The 12,725-nt window shown below is 46.4% G+C and overlaps 6 non-coding genes across 6 annotated transcripts; all 6 read right to left on the bottom strand.

Moving 5' to 3' along the window:
* Nucleotides 1-456: 456 nt before the first annotated feature.
* LOC130314510 (U2 spliceosomal RNA) lies at nucleotides 457-647 on the bottom strand. Its single transcript, XR_008862182.1, has one exon. It is a non-coding gene; the product is annotated as a U2 spliceosomal RNA (small nuclear RNA).
* A 2,093-nt stretch (nucleotides 648-2,740) lies between these two features.
* LOC130314509 (U2 spliceosomal RNA) lies at nucleotides 2,741-2,931 on the bottom strand. Its single transcript, XR_008862181.1, has one exon. It is a non-coding gene; the product is annotated as a U2 spliceosomal RNA (small nuclear RNA).
* Nucleotides 2,932-5,020: 2,089 nt separating this feature from the next.
* Nucleotides 5,021-5,211, bottom strand: LOC130314538 (U2 spliceosomal RNA). The gene has a single exon (XR_008862206.1). It is a non-coding gene; the product is annotated as a U2 spliceosomal RNA (small nuclear RNA).
* A 2,094-nt stretch (nucleotides 5,212-7,305) lies between these two features.
* Nucleotides 7,306-7,496, bottom strand: LOC130314537 (U2 spliceosomal RNA). The gene has a single exon (XR_008862205.1). It is a non-coding gene; the product is annotated as a U2 spliceosomal RNA (small nuclear RNA).
* Nucleotides 7,497-9,592: 2,096 nt separating this feature from the next.
* Nucleotides 9,593-9,783, bottom strand: LOC130314532 (U2 spliceosomal RNA). Its single transcript, XR_008862201.1, has one exon. It is a non-coding gene; the product is annotated as a U2 spliceosomal RNA (small nuclear RNA).
* A 2,087-nt stretch (nucleotides 9,784-11,870) lies between these two features.
* On the bottom strand, nucleotides 11,871-12,061 carry LOC130314520 (U2 spliceosomal RNA). The gene has a single exon (XR_008862191.1). It is a non-coding gene; the product is annotated as a U2 spliceosomal RNA (small nuclear RNA).
* Nucleotides 12,062-12,725: the final 664 nt, after the last annotated feature.

The following is a 12,725-nucleotide window of genomic DNA, read 5'->3' as shown; positions in this document are numbered from 1 at the left end:
GTTACATAGTTACATAGTTAGTACGGTCGAAAAAAGACATATGTCCATCAAGTTCAACCAGGGAATTAAGGGGTAGGGGTGTGGCGCGATATTGGGGAAGGGATGAGATTTTATATTTCTTCATAAGCATTAATCTTATTTTGTCAATTAGGAACATTCAGCACCCACCCGCTATCAAGGCAGCTGCCTATCATGTCATGCCCTACCTGCACAGGTGTGCTGGCTACTCAAATGATCCAATTAAGGAGGCCATTTAGTCAGCAGCAGCAGAAGTCCTGTGCCTGGACGCTCCAACAGGGGCCAGACACAAGCAGAAGCAGAAGCAGCAGAAGCAGCAGCAGCACCACCTTTTGTTTTTTGGCTGCAGCAGCAGCAAGGCCCACAGGGCTGGCTAGCTGGCTAGCCAGCAAGCAGGTAGCAATGAAAGTAGGAATCTTTCTTTTTAACCCTGTAAGGGGGTGGTGCACTGTACCCGAAGATACTGCCATATCGGGTCAATGCATAGGGCGACGGAAGCAAGCTTCGAAATCGGCCCCCGTTCTCAAAAATCCATTTAATATATGGTCCCCAGATAGGGGACGTATCAGATATTAAACTGATAAGAACAGATACTACACTTGATCTTAGCCAAAAGGCCGAGAAGCGATAACCGTGAAAGGGGCGGGCCCAACAAGGTCCCCTTCATGGGCACTATCACTGCTTGCTGTCAGGGAGGCTGCCAGACAATTTTCCATGCACACTCTGGGCTGGGGGGCAGTCAACCACCAGTACACACAGCAGAACCTAAACCCATACCATTATTGCTAAGCAGCAAGACAGGGGCCCATTGCACTCCCACGGGGCCTTTTTAAATGCAATCCATAACCCGGATTTGCCAGGAACCCTTCTTACTCCTCCTACTTGCATGTGACACTGGGCTTAGGATCTGCATAGGAAACACACACACAAGCACACACCTACCTTTGTTGCCTGCAGATGCCTCCTTGGCTGTCCCCAAACGGTATCAAACCAACACCCACGGGAAGCTGTAAGCATAGAGGATATGCCTGCACCCCATTGGACTTACCTGTGTGGGTTAAATCCGGGTTATTTGACAACCTATGGCGGTGATGGTTCTGCTCAGGCAGAGCAGTGCTGATGCTCCTCATAAAGCTGTCGCTGCTGTGAAGGTTCTAGGTGACATCACAAATCCCTATGGTTACATACACAACAAAGCTGGGTTGTTGTTGTTTACACTCTGCAAGGCCTGTGGAAGTGAGTGACATCATAGCACTGTAGTTCTGAGGGTTCAAGATGGATGCAACAATCTCCTGTTGCTTCTATGAAGGCCGTAATAGACGACATCACCAAACAGCTCCATAGTCACATACACAGCAAAGGAGAGATGTTGTTTACACCTAGTGATGTCAGTGGTATTGAGTGACATCACAGCACAGTGCTAAGGCTCCTGGGCCTGGACACAGCAGCGGCTGCAATATCTCAACGGAGAATACGTTTATATCTATGTGTGTGTGTGCGCATATATATATATATATATATATATATATATATATATATATATATATATATATTTCTCCGCCGAAATCACTTTTAAACCCATTTCCACCTTTTTTTCCCTTCTCTTCCTCTTACTTTTTTTTCACGTTTTTTTACGTTTTTCTCCTTTTCGCCTCTTTTCTGGGCGTATTATTCTTCTTTTTCTTCTTTTTTTTCGTCTAATGCATACCCCATCAGTGCAGCAATGCTTATTCAATACCGCCAGCAGATGGAGACACTGGGGGATAATTTTCTAAGGATTTATACTGATTTTTCCTGTCTGAATTTGTCGCACAGAAAGTTGCAGGCCAAATATGTGTGACATTTCTGCGACTTTAGCTTCTAGAGCATTTTTACAACATTATACATAGGTGCTGAATACATAAAAAGCGACTGTTCAGCGACAGACAAGTCGCATCGGCTGAAAGTAGGCCAGAATGTCAGTCCATGTTGGAGCAGGTTTAGATACAGTCTAAAGCATAGATCTCAAAGTCTGTGCACAGAATTTAGCAAGGGCCTCGCACCTTCTGATGCATCAGGTAGGTGCACAATAGCATAGCCTAACCCTCTGTACTTTGGTCTATATTGATGCGGGACATAGACAGCCAGCTGATGACCAATCCATTAGTGCAATGGATGGCTGGAAGCATTTGTCTTTGCCTTTGCAATACCACAGAAGCAATGCATGGTCAATGTACAGCAATGACACACCTGTGTGAACAGCCAGGAGACCCCCCCCCCATGTTATGTTACATAGTTACATAGTTAGTACGGTCGAAAAAAGACATATGTCCATCAAGTTCAACCAGGGAATTAAGGGGTAGGGGTGTGGCGCGATATTGGGGAAGGGATGAGATTTTATATTTCTTCATAAGCATTAATCTTATTTTGTCAATTAGGAACATTCAGCACCCACCCGCTATCAAGGCAGCTGCCTATCATGTCATGCCCTACCTGCACAGGTGTGCTGGCTACTCAAATGATCCAATTAAGGAGGCCATTTAGTCAGCAGCAGCAGAAGTCCTGTGCCTGGACGCTCCAACAGGGGCCAGACACAAGCAGAAGCAGAAGCAGCAGAAGCAGCAGCAGCACCACCTTTTGTTTTTTGGCTGCAGCAGCAGCAAGGCCCACAGGGCTGGCTAGCTGGCTAGCCAGCAAGCAGGTAGCAATGAAAGTAGGAATCTTTCTTTTTAACCCTGTAAGGGGGTGGTGCACTGTACCCGAAGATACTGCCATATCGGGTCAATGCATAGGGCGACGGAAGCAAGCTTCGAAATCGGCCCCCGTTCTCAAAAATCCATTTAATATATGGTCCCCAGATAGGGGACGTATCAGATATTAAACTGATAAGAACAGATACTACACTTGATCTTAGCCAAAAGGCCGAGAAGCGATAACCGTGAAAGGGGCGGGCCCAACAAGGTCCCCTTCATGGGCACTATCACTGCTTGCTGTCAGGGAGGCTGCCAGACAATTTTCCATGCACACTCTGGGCTGGGGGGCAGTCAACCACCAGTACACACAGCAGAACCTAAACCCATACCATTATTGCTAAGCAGCAAGACAGGGGCCCATTGCACTCCCACGGGGCCTTTTTAAATGCAATCCATAACCCGGATTTGCCAGGAACCCTTCTTACTCCTCCTACTTGCATGTGACACTGGGCTTAGGATCTGCATAGGAAACACACACACAAGCACACACCTACCTTTGTTGCCTGCAGATGCCTCCTTGGCTGTCCCCAAACGGTATCAAACCAACACCCACGGGAAGCTGTAAGCATAGAGGACATGCCTGCACCCCATTGGACTTACCTGTGTGGGTTAAATCCGGGTTATTTGACAACCTATGGCGGTGATGGTTCTGCTCAGGCAGAGCAGTGCTGATGCTCCTCATAAAGCTGTCGCTGCTGTGAAGGTTCTAGGTGACATCACAAATCCCTATGGTTACATACACAACAAAGCTGGGTTGTTGTTGTTTACACTCTGCAAGGCCTGTGGAAGTGAGTGACATCATAGCACTGTAGTTCTGAGGGTTCAAGATGGATGCAACAATCTCCTGTTGCTTCTATGAAGGCCGTAATAGACGACATCACCAAACAGCTCCATAGTCACATACACAGCAAAGGAGAGATGTTGTTTACACCTAGTGATGTCAGTGGTATTGAGTGACATCACAGCACAGTGCTAAGGCTCCTGGGCCTGGACACAGCAGCGGCTGCAATATCTCAACGGAGAATACGTTTATATCTATGTGTGTGTGTGCGCATATATATATATATATATATATATATATATATATATATATATATATCTCCGCCGAAATCACTTTTAAACCCATTTCCACCTTTTTTTCCCTTCTCTTCCTCTTACTTTTTTTTCACGTTTTTTTACGTTTTTCTCCTTTTCGCCTCTTTTCTGGGCGTATTATTCTTCTTTTTCTTCTTTTTTTTCGTCTAATGCATACCCCATCAGTGCAGCAATGCTTATTCAATACCGCCAGCAGATGGAGACACTGGGGGATAATTTTCTAAGGATTTATACTGATTTTTCCTGTCTGAATTTGTCGCACAGAAAGTTGCAGGCCAAATATGTGTGACATTTCTGCGACTTTAGCTTCTAGAGCATTTTTACAACATTATACATAGGTGCTGAATACATAAAAAGCGACTGTTCAGCGACAGACAAGTCGCATCGGCTGAAAGTAGGCCAGAATGTCAGTCCATGTTGGAGCAGGTTTAGATACAGTCTAAAGCATAGATCTCAAAGTCTGTGCACAGAATTTAGCAAGGGCCTCGCACCTTCTGATGCATCAGGTAGGTGCACAATAGCATAGCCTAACCCTCTGTACTTTGGTCTATATTGATGCGGGACATAGACAGCCAGCTGATGACCAATCCATTAGTGCAATGGATGGCTGGAAGCATTTGTCTTTGCCTTTGCAATACCACAGAAGCAATGCATGGTCAATGTACAGCAATGACACACCTGTGTGAACAGCCAGGAGACCCCCCCCCCCCCCATGTTATGTTACATAGTTACATAGTTAGTACGGTCGAAAAAAGACATATGTCCATCAAGTTCAACCAGGGAATTAAGGGGTAGGGGTGTGGCGCGATATTGGGGAAGGGATGAGATTTTATATTTCTTCATAAGCATTAATCTTATTTTGTCAATTAGGAACATTCAGCACCCACCCGCTATCAAGGCAGCTGCCTATCATGTCATGCCCTACCTGCACAGGTGTGCTGGCTACTCAAATGATCCAATTAAGGAGGCCATTTAGTCAGCAGCAGCAGAAGTCCTGTGCCTGGACGCTCCAACAGGGGCCAGACACAAGCAGAAGCAGAAGCAGCAGAAGCAGCAGCAGCACCACCTTTTGTTTTTTGGCTGCAGCAGCAGCAAGGCCCACAGGGCTGGCTAGCTGGCTAGCCAGCAAGCAGGTAGCAATGAAAGTAGGAATCTTTCTTTTTAACCCTGTAAGGGGGTGGTGCACTGTACCCGAAGATACTGCCATATCGGGTCAATGCATAGGGCGACGGAAGCAAGCTTCGAAATCGGCCCCCGTTCTCAAAAATCCATTTAATATATGGTCCCCAGATAGGGGACGTATCAGATATTAAACTGATAAGAACAGATACTACACTTGATCTTAGCCAAAAGGCCGAGAAGCGATAACCGTGAAAGGGGCGGGCCCAACAAGGTCCCCTTCATGGGCACTATCACTGCTTGCTGTCAGGGAGGCTGCCAGACAATTTTCCATGCACACTCTGGGCTGGGGGGCAGTCAACCACCAGTACACACAGCAGAACCTAAACCCATACCATTATTGCTAAGCAGCAAGACAGGGGCCCATTGCACTCCCACGGGGCCTTTTTAAATGCAATCCATAACCCGGATTTGCCAGGAACCCTTCTTACTCCTCCTACTTGCATGTGACACTGGGCTTAGGATCTGCATAGGAAACACACACACAAGCACACACCTACCTTTGTTGCCTGCAGATGCCTCCTTGGCTGTCCCCAAACGGTATCAAACCAACACCCACGGGAAGCTGTAAGCATAGAGGACATGCCTGCACCCCATTGGACTTACCTGTGTGGGTTAAATCCGGGTTATTTGACAACCTATGGCGGTGATGGTTCTGCTCAGGCAGAGCAGTGCTGATGCTCCTCATAAAGCTGTCGCTGCTGTGAAGGTTCTAGGTGACATCACAAATCCCTATGGTTACATACACAACAAAGCTGGGTTGTTGTTGTTTACACTCTGCAAGGCCTGTGGAAGTGAGTGACATCATAGCACTGTAGTTCTGAGGGTTCAAGATGGATGCAACAATCTCCTGTTGCTTCTATGAAGGCCGTAATAGACGACATCACCAAACAGCTCCATAGTCACATACACAGCAAAGGAGAGATGTTGTTTACACCTAGTGATGTCAGTGGTATTGAGTGACATCACAGCACAGTGCTAAGGCTCCTGGGCCTGGACACAGCAGCGGCTGCAATATCTCAACGGAGAATACGTTTATATCTATGTGTGTGTGTGCGCATATATATATATATATATATATATATATATATATATATATATTTCTCCGCCGAAATCACTTTTAAACCCATTTCCACCTTTTTTTCCCTTCTCTTCCTCTTACTTTTTTTTCACGTTTTTTTACGTTTTTCTCCTTTTCGCCTCTTTTCTGGGCGTATTATTCTTCTTTTTCTTCTTTTTTTTCGTCTAATGCATACCCCATCAGTGCAGCAATGCTTATTCAATACCGCCAGCAGATGGAGACACTGGGGGATAATTTTCTAAGGATTTATACTGATTTTTCCTGTCTGAATTTGTCGCACAGAAAGTTGCAGGCCAAATATGTGTGACATTTCTGCGACTTTAGCTTCTAGAGCATTTTTACAACATTATACATAGGTGCTGAATACATAAAAAGCGACTGTTCAGCGACAGACAAGTCGCATCGGCTGAAAGTAGGCCAGAATGTCAGTCCATGTTGGAGCAGGTTTAGATACAGTCTAAAGCATAGATCTCAAAGTCTGTGCACAGAATTTAGCAAGGGCCTTGCACCTTCTGATGCATCAGGTAGGTGCACAATAGCATAGCCTAACCCTCTGTACTTTGGTCTATATTGATGCGGGACATAGACAGCCAGCTGATGACCAATCCATTAGTGCAATGGATGGCTGGAAGCATTTGTCTTTGCCTTTGCAATACCACAGAAGCAATGCATGGTCAATGTACAGCAATGACACACCTGTGTGAACAGCCAGGAGACCCCCCCCCCCCCCCCCCCCCATGTTATGTTACATAGTTACATAGTTAGTACGGTCGAAAAAAGACATATGTCCATCAAGTTCAACCAGGGAATTAAGGGGTAGGGGTGTGGCGCGATATTGGGGAAGGGATGAGATTTTATATTTCTTCATAAGCATTAATCTTATTTTGTCAATTAGGAACATTCAGCACCCACCCGCTATCAAGGCAGCTGCCTATCATGTCATGCCCTACCTGCACAGGTGTGCTGGCTACTCAAATGATCCAATTAAGGAGGCCATTTAGTCAGCAGCAGCAGAAGTCCTGTGCCTGGACGCTCCAACAGGGGCCAGACACAAGCAGAAGCAGAAGCAGCAGAAGCAGCAGCAGCACCACCTTTTGTTTTTTGGCTGCAGCAGCAGCAAGGCCCACAGGGCTGGCTAGCTGGCTAGCCAGCAAGCAGGTAGCAATGAAAGTAGGAATCTTTCTTTTTAACCCTGTAAGGGGGTGGTGCACTGTACCCGAAGATACTGCCATATCGGGTCAATGCATAGGGCGACGGAAGCAAGCTTCGAAATCGGCCCCCGTTCTCAAAAATCCATTTAATATATGGTCCCCAGATAGGGGACGTATCAGATATTAAACTGATAAGAACAGATACTACACTTGATCTTAGCCAAAAGGCCGAGAAGCGATAACCGTGAAAGGGGCGGGCCCAACAAGGTCCCCTTCATGGGCACTATCACTGCTTGCTGTCAGGGAGGCTGCCAGACAATTTTCCATGCACACTCTGGGCTGGGGGGCAGTCAACCACCAGTACACACAGCAGAACCTAAACCCATACCATTATTGCTAAGCAGCAAGACAGGGGCCCATTGCACTCCCACGGGGCCTTTTTAAATGCAATCCATAACCCGGATTTGCCAGGAACCCTTCTTACTCCTCCTACTTGCATGTGACACTGGGCTTAGGATCTGCATAGGAAACACACACACAAGCACACACCTACCTTTGTTGCCTGCAGATGCCTCCTTGGCTGTCCCCAAACGGTATCAAACCAACACCCACGGGAAGCTGTAAGCATAGAGGACATGCCTGCACCCCATTGGACTTACCTGTGTGGGTTAAATCCGGGTTATTTGACAACCTATGGCGGTGATGGTTCTGCTCAGGCAGAGCAGTGCTGATGCTCCTCATAAAGCTGTCGCTGCTGTGAAGGTTCTAGGTGACATCACAAATCCCTATGGTTACATACACAACAAAGCTGGGTTGTTGTTGTTTACACTCTGCAAGGCCTGTGGAAGTGAGTGACATCATAGCACTGTAGTTCTGAGGGTTCAAGATGGATGCAACAATCTCCTGTTGCTTCTATGAAGGCCGTAATAGACGACATCACCAAACAGCTCCATAGTCACATACACAGCAAAGGAGAGATGTTGTTTACACCTAGTGATGTCAGTGGTATTGAGTGACATCACAGCACAGTGCTAAGGCTCCTGGGCCTGGACACAGCAGCGGCTGCAATATCTCAACGGAGAATACGTTTATATCTATGTGTGTGTGTGCGCATATATATATATATATATATATATATATATATATATATATATATATATATTTCTCCGCCGAAATCACTTTTAAACCCATTTCCACCTTTTTTTCCCTTCTCTTCCTCTTACTTTTTTTTCACGTTTTTTTACGTTTTTCTCCTTTTCGCCTCTTTTCTGGGCGTATTATTCTTCTTTTTCTTCTTTTTTTTCGTCTAATGCATACCCCATCAGTGCAGCAATGCTTATTCAATACCGCCAGCAGATGGAGACACTGGGGGATAATTTTCTAAGGATTTATACTGATTTTTCCTGTCTGAATTTGTCGCACAGAAAGTTGCAGGCCAAATATGTGTGACATTTCTGCGACTTTAGCTTCTAGAGCATTTTTACAACATTATACATAGGTGCTGAATACATAAAAAGCGACTGTTCAGCGACAGACAAGTCGCATCGGCTGAAAGTAGGCCAGAATGTCAGTCCATGTTGGAGCAGGTTTAGATACAGTCTAAAGCATAGATCTCAAAGTCTGTGCACAGAATTTAGCAAGGGCCTCGCACCTTCTGATGCATCAGGTAGGTGCACAATAGCATAGCCTAACCCTCTGTACTTTGGTCTATATTGATGCGGGACATAGACAGCCAGCTGATGACCAATCCATTAGTGCAATGGATGGCTGGAAGCATTTGTCTTTGCCTTTGCAATACCACAGAAGCAATGCATGGTCAATGTACAGCAATGACACACCTGTGTGAACAGCCAGGAGACCCCCCCCCCCCCCCATGTTATGTTACATAGTTACATAGTTAGTACGGTCGAAAAAAGACATATGTCCATCAAGTTCAACCAGGGAATTAAGGGGTAGGGGTGTGGCGCGATATTGGGGAAGGGATGAGATTTTATATTTCTTCATAAGCATTAATCTTATTTTGTCAATTAGGAACATTCAGCACCCACCCGCTATCAAGGCAGCTGCCTATCATGTCATGCCCTACCTGCACAGGTGTGCTGGCTACTCAAATGATCCAATTAAGGAGGCCATTTAGTCAGCAGCAGCAGAAGTCCTGTGCCTGGACGCTCCAACAGGGGCCAGACACAAGCAGAAGCAGAAGCAGCAGAAGCAGCAGCAGCACCACCTTTTGTTTTTTGGCTGCAGCAGCAGCAAGGCCCACAGGGCTGGCTAGCTGGCTAGCCAGCAAGCAGGTAGCAATGAAAGTAGGAATCTTTCTTTTTAACCCTGTAAGGGGGTGGTGCACTGTACCCGAAGATACTGCCATATCGGGTCAATGCATAGGGCGACGGAAGCAAGCTTCGAAATCGGCCCCCGTTCTCAAAAATCCATTTAATATATGGTCCCCAGATAGGGGACGTATCAGATATTAAACTGATAAGAACAGATACTACACTTGATCTTAGCCAAAAGGCCGAGAAGCGATAACCGTGAAAGGGGCGGGCCCAACAAGGTCCCCTTCATGGGCACTATCACTGCTTGCTGTCAGGGAGGCTGCCAGACAATTTTCCATGCACACTCTGGGCTGGGGGGCAGTCAACCACCAGTACACACAGCAGAACCTAAACCCATACCATTATTGCTAAGCAGCAAGACAGGGGCCCATTGCACTCCCACGGGGCCTTTTTAAATGCAATCCATAACCCGGATTTGCCAGGAACCCTTCTTACTCCTCCTACTTGCATGTGACACTGGGCTTAGGATCTGCATAGGAAACACACACACAAGCACACACCTACCTTTGTTGCCTGCAGATGCCTCCTTGGCTGTCCCCAAACGGTATCAAACCAACACCCACGGGAAGCTGTAAGCATAGAGGACATGCCTGCACCCCATTGGACTTACCTGTGTGGGTTAAATCCGGGTTATTTGACAACCTATGGCGGTGATGGTTCTGCTCAGGCAGAGCAGTGCTGATGCTCCTCATAAAGCTGTCGCTGCTGTGAAGGTTCTAGGTGACATCACAAATCCCTATGGTTACATACACAACAAAGCTGGGTTGTTGTTGTTTACACTCTGCAAGGCCTGTGGAAGTGAGTGACATCATAGCACTGTAGTTCTGAGGGTTCAAGATGGATGCAACAATCTCCTGTTGCTTCTATGAAGGCCGTAATAGACGACATCACCAAACAGCTCCATAGTCACATACACAGCAAAGGAGAGATGTTGTTTACACCTAGTGATGTCAGTGGTATTGAGTGACATCACAGCACAGTGCTAAGGCTCCTGGGCCTGGACACAGCAGCGGCTGCAATATCTCAACGGAGAATACGTTTATATCTATGTGTGTGTGTGCGCATATATATATATATATATATATATATATATATATATATATATTTCTCCGCCGAAATCACTTTTAAACCCATTTCCACCTTTTTTTCCCTTCTCTTCCTCTTACTTTTTTTTCACGTTTTTTTACGTTTTTCTCCTTTTCGCCTCTTTTCTGGGCGTATTATTCTTCTTTTTCTTCTTTTTTTTCGTCTAATGCATACCCCATCAGTGCAGCAATGCTTATTCAATACCGCCAGCAGATGGAGACACTGGGGGATAATTTTCTAAGGATTTATACTGATTTTTCCTGTCTGAATTTGTCGCACAGAAAGTTGCAGGCCAAATATGTGTGACATTTCTGCGACTTTAGCTTCTAGAGCATTTTTACAACATTATACATAGGTGCTGAATACATAAAAAGCGACTGTTCAGCGACAGACAAGTCGCATCGGCTGAAAGTAGGCCAGAATGTCAGTCCATGTTGGAGCAGGTTTAGATACAGTCTAAAGCATAGATCTCAAAGTCTGTGCACAGAATTTAGCAAGGGCCTTGCACCTTCTGATGCATCAGGTAGGTGCACAATAGCATAGCCTAACCCTCTGTACTTTGGTCTATATTGATGCGGGACATAGACAGCCAGCTGATGACCAATCCATTAGTGCAATGGATGGCTGGAAGCATTTGTCTTTGCCTTTGCAATACCACAGAAGCAATGCATGGTCAATGTACAGCAATGACACACCTGTGTGAACAGCCAGGAGACCCCCCCCCCCCCCATGTTATGTTACATAGTTACATAGTTAGTACGGTCGAAAAAAGACATATGTCCATCAAGTTCAACCAGGGAATTAAGGGGTAGGGGTGTGGCGCGATATTGGGGAAGGGATGAGATTTTATATTTCTTCATAAGCATTAATCTTATTTTGTCAATTAGGAACATTCAGCACCCACCCGCTATCAAGGCAGCTGCCTATCATGTCATGCCCTACCTGCACAGGTGTGCTGGCTACTCAAATGATCCAATTAAGGAGGCCATTTAGTCAGCAGCAGCAGAAGTCCTGTGCCTGGACGCTCCAACAGGGGCCAGACACAAGCAGAAGCAGAAGCAGCAGAAGCAGCAGCAGCACCACCTTTTGTTTTTTGGCTGCAGCAGCAGCAAGGCCCACAGGGCTGGCTAGCTGGCTAGCCAGCAAGCAGGTAGCAATGAAAGTAGGAATCTTTCTTTTTAACCCTGTAAGGGGGTGGTGCACTGTACCCGAAGATACTGCCATATCGGGTCAATGCATAGGGCGACGGAAGCAAGCTTCGAAATCGGCCCCCGTTCTCAAAAATCCATTTAATATATGGTCCCCAGATAGGGGACGTATCAGATATTAAACTGATAAGAACAGATACTACACTTGATCTTAGCCAAAAGGCCGAGAAGCGATAACCGTGAAAGGGGCGGGCCCAACAAGGTCCCCTTCATGGGCACTATCACTGCTTGCTGTCAGGGAGGCTGCCAGACAATTTTCCATGCACACTCTGGGCTGGGGGGCAGTCAACCACCAGTACACACAGCAGAACCTAAACCCATACCATTATTGCTAAGCAGCAAGACAGGGGCCCATTGCACTCCCACGGGGCCTTTTTAAATGCAATCCATAACCCGGATTTGCCAGGAACCCTTCTTACTCCTCCTACTTGCATGTGACACTGGGCTTAGGATCTGCATAGGAAACACACACACAAGCACACACCTACCTTTGTTGCCTGCAGATGCCTCCTTGGCTGTCCCCAAACGGTATCAAACCAACACCCACGGGAAGCTGTAAGCATAGAGGACATGCCTGCACCCCATTGGACTTACCTGTGTGGGTTAAATCCGGGTTATTTGACAACCTATGGCGGTGATGGTTCTGCTCAGGCAGAGCAGTGCTGATGCTCCTCATAAAGCTGTCGCTGCTGTGAAGGTTCTAGGTGACATCACAAATCCCTATGGTTACATACACAACAAAGCTGGGTTGTTGTTGTTTACACTCTGCAAGGCCTGTGGAAGTGAGTGACATCATAGCACTGTAGTTCTGAGGGTTCAAGATGGATGCAACAATCTCC

Source organism: Hyla sarda, unplaced genomic scaffold (assembly GCF_029499605.1).
Source record: "Hyla sarda isolate aHylSar1 unplaced genomic scaffold, aHylSar1.hap1 scaffold_1829, whole genome shotgun sequence".
In the NCBI taxonomy this organism is placed as follows: Eukaryota; Metazoa; Chordata; class Amphibia; order Anura; family Hylidae; genus Hyla; species Hyla sarda.
This window is presented reverse-complemented; position numbering and strand designations above follow the sequence as displayed.